Below are 13,655 nucleotides of genomic sequence, written 5' to 3'. Positions count from 1 at the left end.
CTTTAAAAATCAAATGACAGAGATGAAGGAAAAACTAAAAAAATAAAAAATTCCAAGAAAAACAAGAAGGTTAAGAAAGGAAAGTCAACAAATTAGAAAAGGAGATCCACAATCTCAAGGACAACAATTAGAATTGGGCAAAATGAAGCCAATGAAATTATAAGAAGTCAAGAAATAATTAAACAAAATATGAATGATGAAAAAATACAACAGAAAGTGAAACATAAGAAAAACAACAGATTTGGAGAATAGATCAAGAGGAGAAAATACAAAAATCATTAGACTAACTGAAAGTTATGATCAAAAAAAGAATCTTGATACAATAATACAAGAAATAATTAAAGAAAAATGTCCTGAAGTATTAGAACAAGGCAGGGAACTAGAAATAGAAAAAAATCCATACAACACCACTTAAAAGAGTTCCTATGAGGAAAACTCATAGGAATGTCATAGTCAAATCGGAAACCCCCAGCTCAAGGATAAAATATTAAAAGCATCAAGATTAAAACAATTTAAATATGATGGTTCCACAAATAGAATTACATAAGACCTAACAGCAGAGATATTAAAGGACTGCAGGTCTTGGAACACAATATATCAAAGAGCAAAACACCTGGGGCTCCAGCCAAAAATATCATAACCTTCAAATTTCAGTATTATCTTGAATGAAAAGAAAAATGTATATTTGACTAATCCTCAGACTTTCAAGACTTTGTTAAAAACATCCTCAACTTACTAGAATATTCAACATACAAGAACCAAGAGAAACATAAGGTACATACCAATGACTAACTATAAGGGATTCATAAGGACAGACTGTTTACCTTTTGCAGCACATAAAATGTAAAATGTATGTCTAAGATTCTTATTATTAATGGTTGAGCTCATAAGAAAGATGGGGATAAACCTGACTATGATATGAATTTTAAAAATTGTAGAACCTACATTGGATTACATGCATTCTTGGGGGGAAAGGGGGGAGGAGAGGGAGAGAGAGAAAATTCGGAACCCAAAAACTTGTGGAATTGAGTGCTGTAAACTAAAAATTAAAAAATATATATGTATATACATATTTTTAAAAAGAGAATGCTTTTTTTTAATGTATATGTTTAATATATTTGTTTGTTAAATTACCCTTTGCAGTAAAACTTCATAGGCTAGGACTTAAGAAGGATTAAAGTAAAAATCAATGCAAATAGACATTAAAACAATACTGAGAAAAAAAGTATCAGGAAGATCACTCAGGATTATAGATTTTGAGTTGGAAAGATGTTAGAAGTTATTGAGATCAATTCTTATATTATGCAGATGAGGAAACTAAGGCCAAGAGAGGTTGAATGATTTGCCTTGGGCCACAAATTTCATAAATGTCCTAGGCAATATTCAGACCTAGGTCTTTCTGACTCCAGGCCAAACACATTCTCCACTATACCATGCTTAACATGCCTGCACAGATGATTTTATTTAAATATTTGTGTTCATTTTGTATCTTTTACCATATACTTTTTATATAAAATGCTTATCAATTTAAAAAGTAAAACCATTTAGAAACAGCTAAAAAGAGTAACTATGTTATACAAAAGAGGTGCAATAGGAAGAAAGGATACAGAGGATTTAGATGGGAGAGAAGGACTGGTAGTTCTGGTAACCTACTTTTATTGGGAATGGGTTTAAGAGGGAACAATACATATGTATTTAGAAGAGTATAAAAGTCTTCTAAATTTACAAGAAATAAAATGGTAGGGGTATAGTGAGGGGGGAGAGGACAAGGGAGGGATTTTTAATGGGGAGAACGAGGGAATAGTTAAGGGGTGTTTAGATTAATGGTAATGGGAGAATGGGGAGGGATCCTTGGAGGGGGGAAGGCAAGTAATAGGAGGGCGACGTAGCAGGTAGAAGTAGAGGAGGCAGGAGGGATAGGAAACAAGAGGTATATACAAACAAAACCAAAAATCAGCAAAGATGTTTGGGAAAGTATATGTCTATATACTCATGTATATATATATATATATATATATATATATATATATATATATATATATATATATATATATATATATATATATATATATACACATATATATATATATATACATATGTATGTATGTATGTATGTATGTATGTATATATGTATGTATATGTATATATGTATCTATGTATATATGTATGTATGTATGTATCTATGTGTGTGTGTATCTGTATGTGTATGTATGTATTAAGAAATATATCTAAACTATATTGTAGTCTTCTATGGGTGGGGGGAGGGGGAAAGGAACAAAGTTAAAAAATGCAGAGTAGAGAACAAAAGAAAACACAAGGAAGCAAAGAAAAGATGGACAGTTCTTAAAACAAAGTGCATTATTTATCATATAGGCTTTCTTGAAATGAAAATGTATTGTTACTTATTTTGAATCATCTCACATTCTGCTATGCACATGACATGCTTTTTTTTCTTTCTTACTTTGTATTCAAGTTTCAATATTTAAGTTTATGATATGTTTTTGTTTCTTTTTTCTACTCCAAATTTTTGTTTTGGTAAAATAAAAAAAATTTAAAAAAATATCCTCTAGAGGTTTTCATTCTTGCATAGCCTACCTTGAGGGCTACCCTACTCCTTCCTCCCCTTTCATGTCCATGTGCATTCTGAGGAAAGTAGGCAATAGTAGTAGTGGATCTGAGACACAGGGATAAAGAATATATTTGGGGTAGAGAAAAAAGAAGAAAAAAACTTAGATTATCTTGTGAAAGTTCACAATGTGAAAGATTTTGATGTTTGATCTAAATGACTTCTTTTATTATTCTCTAGCATTTACTTTTTGCTGTATTTTGATTGGACTGCTAGGTGGTACAGTAGATAGAATGCAAGCCTTTGAGTCTGGAAGACTCATCTTCTAGAGTTCAAATCTGGCTTCAGACACTTTCCAGTTCTGTGAACCTGCACAAGTCATTTGACCCTGTTTGCCTCAGTTTCCTCATCTGTAAAATAAGCTGGAGAAGGAAATACCAAACCAGTCCAGTAGCTTTGCCAAGAAAGCCCCAAATGGGGTCACAGAGAGTTGGACTGGACTGAACAACAACAACATTTAACTAAGCACAAAATGATGTGAAGATATAATACTAGCAACATTTTACAGTCACTGTATTATGAGCATTTTAATTCTACAATTAGTATATTCAGTTAAATATCAATTATTTAATAGCATTAATCCCATTTGATATCTTGAATATAGTAGTATGTTGAGCCAAACTGAGGGTATATGAGAAGTTCTGGATAAACTGACATATACCAAAAAGGTAGATTTATTTGGGTATTGTATATGTGTTTCTGTATGCCCATGTAACTATACATGGCAGGGGAAGAGGTAGGAAAGTACCTGTATGTCGTTGGTATAGGAAATGGTCTCCAAACTTTTTGATCATATACTCCTATCGGTTAATAACTTTTGAGCTATACCCTTAAAATATGTAAATTTATTTGTAAATTATAGACATGACCTAGTCCAACAATTATTATGTATAACCTAGAAATTTTCCGTAATTTTTAATGAGACAAAGTTAATGGTATTTATGTTAGAGTCAATAGGGAGAGATTTGAGTCTATTTGATGGGGAGTGGAATAGTTAGACCTATACTTTAAGTAAAATCTCTTTAGTGTCTGTGTGGAGGATGTATTAGAGAGAGGAGAGGCTCAAGGCAGTGAGCCTAATTAGAAGGCTATTGTAGCAATTGAGATGATGGGTGGAGAGAGTCTGATATGAAAACTGGGAGTTAGCTATAGTTAGACTTACAGTTAGAAAGGTGTGATTCAATAGATATTCTAGCATATAAAATCATGATTTTTTTAAGCTCTTTAATACTGAGGTCATGTATCCTTTTAAAATTTATTGCGGAATATGGTAGGAGATGTTGGTCCTAGCCTAAGTTTTAGACTGCTTTCCAGTTTTCCCAGTAGTTATTATAACATAGAAAATGTTTTGCTTGGTACTTTATGTCTTGGGATTTATTGATCACTGGCTTATTATTTCAGACTTTCTCTTTTCTGATTTCTATTATTTCAAATTTTCTCTTTTCAGTTCTCTTCTAGTGGCAAAACAAGATTTGGCAGGGGGAGGGAGAGGGAGAAGTCAAGGAAAATCAGAACATGAACCTGATTTAATGGAAGAATGATGGTACCCTTGAATTGACGGGGAAATTTGGAAGAATGTACCAATAAAAAATTCTTTATAAAGCACTTCAAATTAAGCAAAACTGTTTGAGGGCATACAAATATAAGAGGGTTTTTAAGAAAAAAAGTTATTTAGCTAGGGCATAACTAATCACTTAAGCAATAGATATCAAGGTATGATATCTTTATACTATGAGAAAATAACAAAAACACATTGTCTATTAAAATTGTAAGACAAAAAGGAAGATCTGATCTTTATATAGGTGTGGTTCAGGCCTTTTTATTTCTTCAGGGGTAAAAAGAAAGATCCTCTTTAGGCTATGATTAAATATGGCAAAAAGAAAGTTTTTTCAAAAAAAATATATGCACATATATTTGTTAATCGTATCTCATTTCTTTTCCTTTTTGTTGCTTCCCCCTACCCTTTTATTCCATTTTCTTCCCCCCATCTTCTTTAATATAGTTTTGGATTCTGTTCCTACTTAGGCTATTTTCTAGAAGAAAAAGATGCATTATAGTTATCCCTTTTCGATATGATCATAGGTTACCTTTCATAGGTCTATATTCTATATTCTATAAATATATCATTATAAATTTACCTTTCCTTTTTTTCCAGTAACATTTTCTTGACACACTTGTGAAGTTTATTTTGAGAGGGCATGGCCTTATTTCTATAAGTGTCTCCATATCTTTTGGTCATCATGTGGGACAAATTATTCATGTTTCATTCCTTCATTAATGAGATGTCAGCACATAATCCTCATTGTTGAGAGGATTGTCAAGACTGATTCAATCCTTTGTGATATGACCTTCATGCCATTTAGAACTGGTCTTCAGAAGTGAGTGTGTTATCTGAGGAGCTTCTTTGGAAGGTTCTTAGTTTAATGCCCACCTTTCTCTACTCCAACATGAAAGTCATGTATATGCATAATTCAGAATGAAAAGCCTAGTCAGGGACAGTCAGCCATACATAAAGTTGTTATTAGCTGCCATTTACTTTTAACACTTATTGTGAAAATATATGAATGTGATCTTATTGCCTTCATAAAAGTCCAGAGTGAGTTGTTGGGGCTGTTAATTTTCAGTTTCTCTGTGGTGGCAGAGTGCTAGCCTCTGGGATGTTCAAGACAGCTCTTTTTATTCTGCTTAAAACAATAATGCATCTATCACTATGGTTTTATATTCCATCAGAGCTTTCTTTCCATTCTTCTTATACCTCCCTCCCCTCCCAAAACTGATAAATTACTTTCCTTTTACTTCGTGAATTGAATAAAGAAAGTCTGAACTTAGAACTTCACTGTCTTTTTCTTATGTCACTGAAAATGAAGAAACAGAAATAAATATATCTATGCATAGTCAATCAATCAGTAAACATTTATTAAATGCCTACTATGTTCCAGGCTTTGTGCTAAGCACTGGAGATTTTAAAAAAAAGGGAGAGAAAAGTTCCTACCCTCAAGGAGCTGACAGTCTAATGGCAGAGAAAACAAACATACACACACACATGAACATACATGTATATGTGTGTATATATGTGTACACATATATACATCTACATACATGAATGTATGTCTATACTATGTGTGTGTGGAAACAATTAGGACAAGATGCTAGAATTGAAAGGTGTTGGAGATAGATGGCTGTCATGTTGAATTTAATGCTAGTAGTATATGTTACTCAACTATAATACTACTTTCTTACTTCATTTTAGTGTTACACTAACCCTGAGTTCTTGGGAAGAGCAAGATCTGTCAGGTTGTTCTCCTGGAGCATAGAAGGAATGCAGGATTTGAGGTAAGAGGACCTCAGCTCAAATCTAGTTTCTTCAAATTACTACTTATATGTCCTTAGGCAAGTTATTTGGCTTCTCTGGGTTTCAGTTATTCATGTATAAAATTCAAGTTTAGTCTTAAAGACCTTTATGTTCTCTGCCAGTTCTCCATTTACAAGCCTATAGAGTATGGAGCTAGTGACAGACTGGGTGGATATACCTTCCTCAGTGTTAATTTAAGGACCCTCATCCTAAAAAGGCTGGCTACCAGATGAGCATATGTAGTTGATAAATAACAAATAATGAAGATTGATTACTGTAACAACAAGGTGGCTAGCAACTGCTGTGGGAGTGTAAGACCCAACAATACCAGCAACAAGAGTGGCCAACACAGATTCTTTTGATCTGCTTTACTAAGAAAAGTGACTTTAAGGGGTTAACAAATGTGCAACTCAAATGGCCTAAAAGCTTCTGGTGTCACAAACATGTGACTCAAACCCATTTAACTAGGCTTTCCCTTGAAGCAAGCAGGTCATCAAAGACTCCTGATTCAATCAAAGAAACAAAGGCCAGACTCATCAAGGGCTCCTCGTTAAATAAGTGCTCCAAAAGAGATAACAGTAAAAAAAAAAGTCCCACCTTAACTACTGATACAGATTGCATCCTACCTTGGGGAGGAGAAGGGAGGAAAAGGAGGGGGAGAAATTTTGGAACTCAAAAACTTGTGGAACTGAGTGTTGTAAGCCAAAAATAAAAAATAAATGAAAAAATAACATTGCTGTTTCTTTCTCTGGATTCTGCTCATTTTTCTCTTCATGATTTCATGCAAGCCTATCCATGTTTTTACTAAGATCATCAAGCTCATCATGTCTTATAGCACAGTAGTTTTCCATCACAATCATATACCACAACTTGGTCAGCTGGTAAAGGGATAGCAAGCAGTTCCAGCTCAGCACTCTATCCACTATTCTCACACTGCTTCTCTCATTGCTTCTCTGTCAGAAAGCTTTAATTATGGGCTCTGAAATCCTAAATAATAAACTGAATGGTGTTTTGAGGTCAAAAGAAGAATATACAAAGAGTACCAGGCTTGGGAATTTTAACAAAAGTGGGTAAGGAAAGTCTAATTCTAGTATTGATTCATTCCCTAGGGAACCATTTATTGCTCTATATTCGCTTTTACTCTAGCAGGCCCCATTTACTTTCCCAGCAAGTTCTTTATCACTTCTCTCTTTCTGTTTCTTTTTCTTTCTCCTGGCTCCCCAGTAGTGACTGTCCATGGGCATGAACAATTTAGTGACTATTTTGTTGTTCTTGTTGCTTAATTTCACTGTGTTTTCCAGAATGGATAGACCATTTCACACTTTCACTAATTACTTTAATCCTATAAACAGTGCCTTTTTCTGATTTTCTATCAACTATGTCAATTTGTAAGACCTGAGATGAAAACTCCAAGTTTTAATTTTCATTTCTATGATTATTAGTGATTTGGGTGAAATATTCTTTTTCCATTTGGTTGATATTTTTTCACAAACAAAAAAGGTTGTTCACACCTTTTGACCACTTAACTCTTAGGAAATAGCTTAAGGTTTTATGTATTTATCTAATTAATTCCATATATAGCTGAGATATTAAACTTTAGCCAAAGATTTTGCTTCTGAACACATTCATTAAAATTCAACATCTTTTAGGTTAATGATCATGTAATGAGTATTTAAACAATATGTCTGAAGTCAAATAAATATGGAATTTTGTCATGGCAGGCCTAAGTGAACATTTTTAAAATAAAGCATTTCTGAGTTTATAATTCCTTTAGGGAAGGATCTTAAACTTCTTTGATCCTCTAGTACCTGGTAGGGTGTCCTATGCAAGTCCCTAACTATTAAATAAATTATTATTCATTCCTGGATATCAATGTAGCTCTTATGAGCTACATTGATATATAATGTCATGATATAGCAAATCTTTTTCCAGTTCTCCTATGTATCCAAAAGTCTACTCACAATCCATTCTGGAACTTAAAAATTCATATCAATTCTTCTAACACAAGTGTCATTAACCTGAGATCCATGATCATTTAATAAATTTACATATTTGATAATTGCATTTCTATATAATTGGTTTCCTTGGTGATCCTATTTTATGCCTTTGAACATTTTCCTCAGGTGGAATCCACAGGCTTTATTTGACTGTCAAAGGGGTCCATGACACACAAAAAAATTAAGAAGGCTTACTCTGGGACATATTGCTTTTAGTATGTCTGTTCTGTTTGGAACTACTAAAGACACCACAGAATGGAGATTCAGACTGGACTAGTGATTTTATTTGTATGGAAAAATTCTAATTGAGGAAACTCCCTTTACTAATATATATTGGTACCACTTTTGCAACCTATAGTCCTAGAGCATGGAGTTAATAGTTGTGACTTACCCAGGGTCATTTACTATGTGTCAAAGGTGGCATTTAAATCCAGTGCTTCCTGGTTCTGATACCAGGGCTTTACTCATTATTCCATTCTTCATCACCAACAGAGTTAACCTAAATATTTTATGAGGTCCCCTAAAAGCTAAATAAGAAGTAATAATTTTAAATCTATGAATTTAAATTCAATACCTCATCAAGACTTCAGATAGAAAAAAGCAGCATGTCACAAATAGTACGACCAGTGATATTTAAATAAGAGTTAGCCAAAGAGCAATATCTGAAATTTCCAATTGGAAAGGAATAGAGAAAAGTTCAATTTTAATATAATGAAAGAAAGCACAGTCAATAAAGGAATCTGCAATGCAGGGAAGAAATAATCACTTTAAACAAAAGAATATTACTAGTTCTAGAAGATTTTAGTAGTTGTACTAATGATGACCTTTAAAAATAAAAATCCAGAGTGAAAGGAGAAGTGGAAGAGTATGTGACTCTAAAATAAAATATATTTCATCACACTTAGGTGAAATTAAATGAAACAGATTAGAGACAACACTTTAGTTGTACATCTTAAAAATTTAAGAAGTGAAAGTGAAAATGTAAAAACATAATTGGCTGTCATCAGCCATTACTGTGGGTTAAAATACAGAGTTGAACATCATTACAAAAACCTGTGCTTTGAAAAAGAGTAGGGCATTGAAACACTATGTGAGTCTGAAAAGGAAACCTCTGGGAGATGATCTAATGGTTGTAATTATACAACATGTAATAGGATAAAAGTTCAACCACATAAATATTGATGGCAATTATCTAAGAATTAAATGCATGCTTCAAAATGTAAGGGCCATAGGAGAATTAAATACTTCAATATGAATCTTGTTTGGAAGAGACAATGGAAGCCCTTTCCCCAAAGTGGGGCAATATCACAAATGTATCATTACTTAAGGATTTTGATTAGGGGGGTATGTAAGGGGTATGTACTCTCTCCAGAACTGGAAGACCCTGAAAAATAATCCATAACTACAAAAGGAGAACATCCACAATCTGAGTGAATGCAAACAATGAGAAATTTCTGTACAATTAGATACACTCTGAGATACACTGTAACAAACCTTGAATTAGAAAAGGGAAATGCTTCATATTTATTAATTTATCTATTAAAAATAAACTATATTAGAATGTTTCATGGCTTTATAGAATTGTAGTTGATTTAATTCATTCTCAATAATAAGAAAATCTCAGCCTAATTTGATAATTAAAACAGTGAATTTTGATTCATATATTTTGACTACCAAATCTCAGCCAGGGAAACAAATCATGATTCTACCTTATTCCCATAATTTGGTTTTCAAAGTTAATACACAAGCAAAAGGCATATTTATGTAACCTTTTCTTTCTGTCCATCCATCCGCCACCAAGGGAAAGCCAGGAGTTAGCAAGAACCAGGTAAGTCAATAAACAATAAATATGTATTAAACACTTACTCTCTGCCAGTCATTGTGCTAAATGTGGGGAATATAAATAACAAGAAAGACAGCCTCTAACCTCAAGGATCTTACAATCTGATGAGGGGAGATAATACACGTGGAGCTGAAACCCAGCAGAGGAGCACCCAAGAAATGAAAAGTTAACTAGAAATTCTGAGACCTCTATAAAGGAAGGCTTTGGGAGAAGCTTTTTTGCTCTGTTCTCTAGTTCTCTAATCATAGGGGAGAGCCAGTTAAGGGGAATGAAGAGATGTTAAGTACCAAAACTGAAGTAATCTCCAGCATGATGAAAATTTTAGTGATGATCTTATACTGAGGAAAAGCATGATGGTCAAAACAAGAAGAGACATCTATGGGATATGAAGAAGTTAAATAAAGCACCACCAACATCTTGACCACTACACTAGTTGTATCCTGATCTAATTGTATCTCTTCATTTCCCACAGGGCTCCATTCACTTTGAACTTCTTTGACTTCTCCACCATCCCACTGAATTCATCATTAGGAAATCTCATTATCTTGCAAAATTCCATCAGCCTTATTACAGACCTCATCAATACCTTCTTCTTCTCTGTTTGGAGGGTGGAACTATAAGCTCCTCCATATAAGGACGTGGAAAGGGCAGGTATCTCTTTACCTATCTCTTCAATTCAACCCAGTTGAACTCATTTTACAATTCTTTCACTTCTCCACCATGCTTACTGGGTACCTCCCTGACTCTCCCCAACTTCCAAGCTTTCTTTCATTAGATTATAACTTCCTTGGGAACTACCATTCTTCTTTGTATTCCTAATGCTTAGCACAGTGCCTAGCAAATAGTAGGCATTTGATGAATATTTACTGACTATTGACAGTAGAAAATCTTGACCCCAGACCCTGGTAATAGTAGTGTCCCATAAAACATCAGTCCTACTTTCAGTCCAGCACCTACAGTTGCCAGTCAGAGGAAAAAACAATGCAGAGAAGAGGCCCACCTTCTTCATCACAATCACCAGTAACAAATGATCAACTGTCTCCAACAGGCAAATGGGCTCTGGAGATCTGGTAGTGGAAAAACCCATCAAATCCTTGGCTCTCCCAGCCATCATCCACAGAGATACTGGCTATGTAGAAAGGGATAGCCATGTTCACCAAGTCCCAACCACAGGACAGTTAAGATGGCCTAGTTAAAATAGCAGAGCACCTTGAGGGGTACAAAGGAGGCATCAATTGTCAAGCAAGTCAAATCAGGATCATCACTTTGACTGTCACCTCCCATTGATCCCTGATGGAAGTAGCCCCAAAGCATTCAGCTAAGAGCCTCAAGAATACTATTGTTTCCAGCCTATTGCCCACAAACATCATCCCGGGAAGCAACCAGGCAACTGCTCCTACAGATGCTACAGCCACAGCTACTGAAGATCCATAAAAGAGAATCCTTGTCATCAAAATCCTTGGTATTGCCAAATGGTTCAACATAGGAAACTTATTATTTTATTGGTAAAAATACCACTAAAGAAAAGGCATTACCATCTACTTTGCTGCTGAACCATAAGACAAATAAAACTTTTCCCTCAGACTAGCAGCTAAAATATTCTGTATATGTTGCTCCCTTATTAGAAGGTGATCTCCTTAAGACCAAAAATTATCTTAATAAGTCTTTAGCAATTTGCACATAGCAGATGTCTAACAAATACTTTATTCATTCATCCATTTATTTTTCTTCAGGTGATGCTTTTTTGTTGTTGGAGGAGGAGGGATGACTACTCATGATTTAACTGTATATGAAGAACTCATACTGTGGAAAATCCCGCCAATGAGAATTTCTATATAACTTAGAGTCACTGACAGTATTATGGTGATACTGAGAGTTCTTGTGACTTATATAACTATTGACAGTTCATATCTGCATGAAAAAGTGTGTCTTTCTTAATCTAAGATTCACCTCCCATCTACTACATTATACTGGATCTGGCACTTTTAAGGGAATAAAAGAAGAGTTAAGTCACTATGAAGAAATGGCAGGTTAATGATAACACATTTCCCAAAGGAAATAAATGTTCACCTACCAATTACACTTGTTTCTCATTGCTGGATTAATCACTTATCATGTTTCATAACAAACATATTTTCTTTTTTTTTGGATAAAGTCTCAGAGTGAACCTGCAAGAACAATGAAGTCTTTACAAGTGACCTAGAAAAAGAAGACATAATCAACAAAGTGTAAATGAAAAAGCTCAGAGGATGTAGTCATGCTAAATATTTTTTTAGGTACAAATGAAAAGATGTCCCAGATAGGGGCTAATCATAATGGTATGGAAGACAGAAAGAAAGTTACTATGAGATACGATGAGGATATCTATTTTTCTTGAGAAAATGTGCATCAATATTATTTTCTTCTAAAATACCACTCTTGGGGGCGGAGCCAAGATGGTGGCTGGTAAGCAGGGACTAGAGTGAGCTCCGTACCCGAGTCCCTCCAAAAACCTATTAAAAATGGCTCTGAATCAATTCTAGAACTGCAGAACACACAGAACAGCAGAGGGAAGCAGGGCTCCAGTCCAGGACAGCCTGGATGGTCTCTGGGTGAGGTCTATTCCACACGGAGCTGGGAGCTGGGAGCTGGGAGCTGGGAACGGAGTGGAGCAGAGCCCAGCCTGAGTGGCGTGGACCATCCAGACCAGAAGCTGGGCGGAGGGGGCCCTAGTGCCCTGAATATGTGAGCTGCGGCAGTTACCAGACCTCTTGACCCACAAACACCAAAGACTGCGAAGAAGGTTAGTGGGAAAAGTTGTGGGAGTGGAAGGAGTTCACGGTTCGGCTTCCAGCCCCAGGGACAGCGGAGGTAGGGCAGCTACAGCTGTTGTTACTTCCAGCTCCAGGCCCACCTGGTGGGAGGAATTAAGTGGCAGATCAGAGCAGGAGTGCAACAGCCTGCTGAAGATCTAAGCCCAGTCTGGACTGGGGGTTCTTGGGGAAGGAGTAATGCGGGTCTGACAGAGCTGGCACATCCCCCCCAAACGTGGAACATAGAACTCGTTAGTCTACAAGCAGTCATACCCCACTGAAAAACTCAAGGGTCAAGTTAGTTGCTTGGGAATATGGCCAGGCAGCGAAAACGTGCCCAGATACAATCTCAGACTTTGGATCCTTTCTTTGGTGACAAAGAAGACCAAAACATACAGCCTAAAGAAGACAACAAAGTCATAGAGCCCACAACAAAAGCCTCCAAGAAAAACATGAACTGGCCCCAGGCCATAGAAGAACTCAAAAAGGATTTGGAAAAGCAAGTTAGAGAAGTAGAGGAAAAATTGAGAAGAGAAATGAGAAGGATGTGAGAAAACCATGAAAAACAAGTCAATGACTTGATTAAGGAGACCCAAAAAAATACTGAAAAATACACTGAAGAAAACAACACCTTAAAAAACAGACTAACTCAAATGGCAAAAGAGCTCCAAAAAGCCAATGAGGAGAAGAATGCCTTGAAAGGCAGAATTAGCCAAATGGAAAAGGAGGTCCAAAAGACCACTGAAGAAAATACTACTTTAAAAATTAGATTGGAGCAAGTGGAAGCTAGCGACTTTATGAGAAATCAGGATATTATAAAACAGAACCAAAGGAATGAAAAAATGTAAGACAATGTGAAATATCTCCTTGGAAAAACCACTGACCTGGAAAATAGATCCAGGAGAGAGAATTTAAAAATTATTGGACTACCTGAAAGCCATGATCAAAAAAAGAGCCTAGATACCATCTTTCAAGAAATTATCAAGGAGAACTGCCCTGATATTCTAGAGCCACAGGGCAAAATAGAAATTGAAAGAATCCATCA

The sequence above is a fragment of the Trichosurus vulpecula genome, chromosome 6 (assembly GCF_011100635.1).
Source record: "Trichosurus vulpecula isolate mTriVul1 chromosome 6, mTriVul1.pri, whole genome shotgun sequence".
In the NCBI taxonomy this organism is placed as follows: Eukaryota; Metazoa; Chordata; class Mammalia; order Diprotodontia; family Phalangeridae; genus Trichosurus; species Trichosurus vulpecula.
Note: the sequence above shows the minus strand (reverse complement) of the source record.